We start from the raw sequence: 6,879 nt of genomic DNA, 5'->3' as shown, positions 1-6,879 counted from the left end.
GAGCGTTACAGCGGTTGTAAATGGGAAAACGGAGAAACAGAAAAAAATCATCGCAAAAGAATGATGAAAACATAAATAGAAGTGGAAAGAAAGGCGGTAGAGGAAGAGGATAAGGAGAGGAGTAATGAAGAGAGTGAACTTAGAGCAGCAGCGAAAGTAAGAGAAATGTAAACATCTCCAGCTCTATTTACATGACAGGTGCCCAGAGAGGACAAACAAAGCGTTGCTTGAATCTGTCACTTTACGTAAAAGACACGTGGCACTTTAGTGTCCTGCAGGACGGCGTGTTGTCTCTGAGCAGGCCCCTTCTCTTGCCTCTCAAACTCCTCTTTAGTTTCCCTGAAAGAACACAAAGTACCCAAGCAAAGGTCTAACAAGGTCACAACATCTTTATGCTTTTATGATTTTTACTAATGTAAAGTGTCTTTGAGTACCTAGAAAAGAGCTATACAAATAAAATGTATTATTAGGGCCCGAGCACTTACAGTGCGAAGGCCCTATTGTATCTGTAGGAATTTTTTATTCTTTATTCTTTATCCTTCTGACGAAAGGAGGGCCTTTTTTTCCCCCTAAACGTGCCCCAAAAGTCACCAAATTTTGCACGCAAGCCAAGCCTGGTGATAAATTTGATATTGCATGGTTTGCATTAATGGGCGTGGCAAAATGGCTCAACAGCGCCCCCTAGAATACTTTGTGCCTCAAGCCCCACAATACGGTTTGACGTACATGCACGAAAATCGGTACACTTCTGTATCATGTCGCAACTTAAAGAAAAGTTTCTTGGCGCCATGGCCGAAACCAAACAGGAAGTCGGCCATTTTGAATTAATCGTTTAATTTTGGCACAATTATTGCCATTCCTTCGGCAGTTAATACGGCCCGAACCGTAACGTGCACCCAGGTGGGTTATACATCAAAATGTGCGTCTCCATCAAGCAACGACGCGCATTACTTTTCTCAGTCAAAAGCATTGCCGTGGCGACGATAGACGCCAAAAAGCGCCCCCCCCCTTCATCTGATTGGTCCATATGTGATAGTTCCGATTTTCTGCAATAACTTTTGAATGGCATAATGACATAAAGACTCGTGGGTGGTGTCATCGGCCTCGGTTTTGAGTCCTTGAACATAATTGGTGCAAATTAGCCCCGCCCCTTCTTCTGATTGGTCAATATTTGATAGTCCCCATTATCTGCCATAACTTTTGAATGGTATGACATAGAGAGTCGTGGGTGGTGTCATCGGACTCGGTTTTGACTCTTTCACCTTAACTGGTGCAAATTAGGCCCGCCTCTTGATCTGATTGGTTGATATCTGGTAGTTCCTACTTTCTGCCATAACTTTTGAATGGTTTGATATAGAGAGTCGTGGGTGGTGTCATCCGCTAAATGTCCAGGCCTGAAGAATCTACATGCAAGTCATACAAGCGCTTCCACTGCAGCCTGAACTTGGGTGCGAGAGCCCGTTCATCGCTGCTTGCAGCTTTAATTATTATTATTATTATTAATCTTAGCAATTATAACAGACAAGAAAAAAACATGATTTTTTGTGTCTTTATTCAAGACATCCGTTAAACGTTTATCGCACTGGAGGAAAAAGTAAGTGGAACCCTGAAGCTGAAGGTGGTAGAGCCTCCTTTTGCAACAACAACTTCAGGTAGGTACTTTCAGACGTGGCTACCCTTCAAGAGGAGCAACCATTCCTCTCATCAGTGCTGCTCACACACCGGACGTCTGGTGTCCATGGCTCTGGAGGATATTAGGATATTCAGGAATTCCTTTTCTTTGCTATAGTTGCATTTCCGTTACACGTGTTAGGATTTTATGAAATTGTTAAAAGTATGAGGGTTTTTTTTCTATAAGATTGTACTCTTATGGTTGCTCTCAGCGCAGAACCACCTCCTGTTTTTATGACTAGACTGATTAGCTGAGTTCTTCTTTAGGTGAGGACGGTGAAGAGGAACGCATGTTTAAGATTGATGGGTCCCCTCCTGTTTTTCTCTGGGATTTGGTTGTCGTAGATCTTTTCTGGGTTGGCATGTCAGATTGGAGATAGACAACAGAAAATATATGGCTGAAACTGTGACGTGTTTAAGTTTCTTTCCCTGCAGTTGACCTCCCAGATAAGGTTCAACAGATAAGGTTCAACATCGGCTCCTATAACGTACAAAACACCTCCCTTTTTCAGTATAAATATGACTGAATTGATGACCACAGTGTGCATTTCTCTCCTACCTATGTGGTTTGAGAAAAGTGGAAAACCTCCGGCTGGAAAACATTGTGTATGATATAATAAAAGCTTGTATTAACTCTGATTCTGTTCCCTGGTTTTGTTATGGTGCACCAGACAAGCGAACACAAGGATCTTTCACACATCTTCACAAAACAAAACCTAAACTTGTTGCAGTAAAGATGGCGCTGCAGGGTATCAGTGTTTGAGCGTTATTCTCCTAGTTCTCTCTCGTATCTGCGCAGACGATCATTCAAATGATTATTCAGAGGTAGTGTAGTAGTGTTACAGGATAACTACCGCATATGAATGGGGCCAAAAACAGCTGTAAAGTAGATTTTGATGACTTCAGACTGAGCAGCTACTTCACATCCAACGCTGCCTGAGACGTGGAAATATGTTTTTTGAAAACCATATTTGGTTGTGTTTTTTCAAATAAGCAGCATTTCCATGACAGTTTTTTTTATCTGTGATATTTGGGTATTTGGGATATTTGGGTAGTTGTAGATGGTAAGTACTACAGGCCCGAGGCGGGATAACAAGTTCAAATGGTGACACTCTTTCGGGAAATATGCTTCCCAATTAATAAATATCTTTTGTTTCAGCAACCCACAACATATTTTCCCTGCAGTGCTTCAGATTGCCAAGGTTCCTGAGAACTTTGAAGAGAAAAAAAACTACAACATTGAATGAGAGGGGAAAATAGAGTGTGAGTGTGTGTGTGTTTTACTTTATGAGGACCACATTTTGAATAATCACAGCCTTGTTGGGACCAGTAGTCGCTTGCATGTGCCAAAGCTTGGACCCACTGAGGGAGACTGTAACTTTTGAGGGTCTGGTTAGAGTTAGAGTTAATGGGAATCGATGAGTTCATTGAATTAGGACTAAGTTTAAGTTTAAGGTGGTAATCGTTAAGGTTAGGTATTGGTTTGAGTTAGGCTGCACAAAAAGAATGTAAATCAGTATAGTGTGTGTGTGTGTGTGTGTGTGTGTGTGTGTGTGTGTGTGTGTGTGTGTGTGTGTGTGTGTGTGTGTGTGTGTGTGTGTGTGTGTGTGAGAGGATCCACTGGGAGCGCTGAGTCACTTGTTTCTCTGGCTGACCTGCTGACTTGCACTTCAGGTCTGGGAAACCCATCGGAACTGACGGCCGGCGCAGACAAAAGGCCTCATCCAGGTCCCTCACACAAACACACGCACACACGCACACAGCTGTGTTTCCATCGCTTCAGAAGGCTTTATACTGAATTCATTTCCTAGTGACTCTCCCGCAACATCAAACCAAGTGTTGAGCCTAAATGCAGATTTATCTCATGGCGATTTGTTTTTTCTTCCCCCACTGGGGAAGTGGGTTGCCAAAATATAAAAGTGTGTTTATACCAACACACACACACACACACACACACACACACACACACACACACACACACACACACACACACACACACACACACACACACACACACACACACACACACACACACACACACACACTCAGACGGAAAGGAAAAGACAGATGAAGGAGCAAACTGAAAGGAAAAAAAATATTGATCTTGAAAAAGAAAAACACAGGAAAGTGAGCGAAAAGGATGTAGCGATGGAAAAGAAAAGGTGGAAGAGATGGACAAAAGAAAACAGAAACAAGTTTAACAGGCAGTGATAAAAAGTCATAAAAAATGATGGTCTATTAGTTAGGGTTAGGGTTAGGGCTAGTTAGGGTTAGGGTAGGGTTAGGGTTGGTTAGGGTTAGGGTTGGTTAGGGTTAGGGGTGGGTTAGGGTTAGGGTAGGGTTAGGGTTGGTTAGGGTTAGGGTTAGAGTGGGGTTAGGGTTGGCTAGGGTTAAGGTAGGGTTAGGGTTGGTTAGGGTTAGGGGTGGGTTAGGGTTAGGGTAGGGTTTGTGTTCAACGGCTCCCTGCGGGAAACCAATACGCTACTGCCTCCTAACGCTCGTAGGCGTTACCAGAGTTCGCAGAAGGTAGTGTTGCACTCTCACATCGTACATCCAGTTGAGATCCGTATGCACTAAAGTACTTTTGTCAGTAGCGTATGGTGCGGGACCTCTGAATAGTTTCAGAGTTTTGATGTGAGATGTGCTGTATGGTGTATCAAGGTCACTGGGTATACCTTATGTGTGCAGTCGGATTGCGGAGGATCCGGTGTCTTCGTAGTGGCTAGTGGGTGCATTGTGAGAGGACAGTTGTGAGTTTTGGAAGGGGAGAGGAAGGGGGGTTGGGTTGATAGTTCAGAGAGGAGAGGTGAGGGGGGTATTTTAGAGCGGTTTTTTGGATTTGGGGTTCGGGTTAGCATTTGTTTGTGTAGTTTTAAGATTAGGGTTAAGGTTAGGGTTTAGTTTAAGTTTAGGGTTTGGTTTTAAGGTTGAGGTTGGAATTAGGATTTGGGTTAGGGTTAAGGTTAGAATTTTGGGTTAGGTTCAGGTTTAGGGTTAGGGTTAGGGTTGGGGCCAGGGTTAGGGTTAGGTTTAGGTTTTCGGGTTAGGGTCAGGGTTAGGGTTAGGGTTATGGTTAGGTTTAGGGCCAGGGTTAGGGTTAGGGTTAGGTTTAGGGTTAGGGTTAGGGTTAGGGTCAGGGTTAGGGTTAGGTTTTCGGGTTAGGGTCAGGGTTAGGGTTATGGTTAGGGTTAGGTTTAGGGCCAGGGTTAGGGTTAGGGTTAGGTTTAGGGCCAGGGTTAGGGTCAGGGTTAGGTTTAGGGTAAGGTTTTGGGTTAGTTTTCGGGTTAAGGTAAGGGCTGGGGTTAAGTTTAGGGTTAATGTAAGGGTTATGGTAAGGTTGGGGTTAGGGTTGGGTTTAGGGTTAAGGTAAGGTAAGGTTTAGGGTTGGGTTTAGGTGGAACCTGGGTTAAGTTGGTGATTATGGTCCCTTGAGGATTAGGGTTGGGGTTCCGGGTAGGTCTTTTTTTCATTGTTCGGGAAAGTTATACTTTAGGTTATGGGCAGGTTGGGTTTCCGAGTGGCTGCTTATGGATTTTGCCATTAAGTCCTTTTGGGTGGAGAGTTCCGAGTGTTCTGATCCATTTCCATTCGTGTTTCCTCCTTTCCTGTGTAGTCCAGTTGGGGTCGTGTTGGATAATTGTGGCCTTGAGGTTCGGAAGTTTGTGTTTTCTGAAGTGTTGTACGAGGTGGGTGTCTGATTTCCTATTTTTCCTGATGTTGTGTTTGTGGGCATACATTCTGGTTTGGAGTGTGTTTTTGGATTCTCCCACGTATTGCTTTTGGCAGTGTTTGCATTTGATGAGATATACTATGTTTTGGGTTTTCCTCGTTTTGGGGGTTACAACTGCATATCTTTTCCGGTTGGTGGTGTTCAAGATGATTTTCCTGGTTGTTGCCTCGTCTGTTTTGGTGTTGGAGGTGAATTTGGATCTGGTTAGAAGGTCCTTGAGGTTGGGTTTTTTTCGGAAGGCAGAGATGATTCGGATTTCCATCCTGTTGGATTGTGTGCTGTGGGCGTTGGTTAGGTTCTGTTTAAGTTTCTTGTGTAATTTCAAATTGTTGCCGGTGTATGTTGTGATTAGAGGAATGATTTTTTTGTGGGGGGTGGGTGTTCTGGTTTTTGGGATGTTTTTCATTGTTTTCCTGAGGTTAGTTCTGGAGTATCCTCTGTTGGTTAAGGCTCGGAAGAGGTTTTGGATTTCCTTTTGGGCATCCGTTGGTTGTGAGGAGATTCTGTTGATTCTCAGGATCTGCGATTTGACTAGGCCGTCAAATGTGTGTTTTGGGTGCGAGCTTGAGCGGTGTAGTAAGGCGTAGGTGTCGGTGGGTTTCCTGTATAATCTGGTGTCCAACTTACCTGTTTCCTTAAAAGCAGGGCCTTTGAATGTGGTGGTGTCCAGGAAATCAACTTCCTTCAGGTTCAGAGTGGGTTTGATTTTGATGGAGGGGTGATTTTGGTTTAATATGTGTACAAATTGGGAGAAGTCCTCCTGTGTGTGGTTCCAGATACCCCAAATGTCGTCCAGATATCTGTAGAAGGCTTGTGGGTGTTTTGGACATTTTTGGAACGCTTCTTGTTCCCACTGGGCCATGTATATGTTTGCGTATGATGGGGAGAATCTTTTTCCCATGGCTGTTCCTTTGATTTGTAAGAACCATTGGTCGTTGAATTGGAAGTCGTTTCTTTCCAAGTTGATCTGGAGCAGTTCCATGATTTCGTCGTCTGGTCTGTCCGGGTCCGGGTATTTTCGAAGGCAGTTCCGGACGGATTCCATTCCTTTTTCTGTTACGATGTTGGTGTAGAGGCTTTCTACGTCCATGGTGAAGAGGTAACTGTTGGGTCGTACTTGCTGTTCTCTGACCTTGTTTAGGAAGTCCTCTGTGTTTTTGATGTAGCTTTCGTGTTTGGTTGATAAAGGTCCCAAATATTCCTCGATCAGTTCCGCTGAGCCGTAGGATTCACTGCTGCAGTCAGAGACTATGGGGCGGCCCGGTGGGATCCGGTGGGGTATTGTCCAGGTATCTCTGTCCTTGTGTATTTTTGGTAAAAGGTAGAAAAATCTGGGTCTTGGTGGGTTCGGTCCCTGTAGATAGATTATTTGTTTCTGGTCGAGTGTTTTTTTGTTTTGTAGTTTCTTTAGGATTTGGTATATTTTTATTTTGGTTTCTGGGTATATTGGTTCTGGGAGGGGCTGGTAATATTGTGTG

Source organism: Cololabis saira, chromosome 22, assembly GCF_033807715.1.
Source record: "Cololabis saira isolate AMF1-May2022 chromosome 22, fColSai1.1, whole genome shotgun sequence".
Taxonomy (NCBI): Eukaryota; Metazoa; Chordata; class Actinopteri; order Beloniformes; family Belonidae; genus Cololabis; species Cololabis saira.
The sequence above is the reverse complement of the archived record's forward strand: the minus strand, read 5'-3'. Positions refer to the sequence as shown.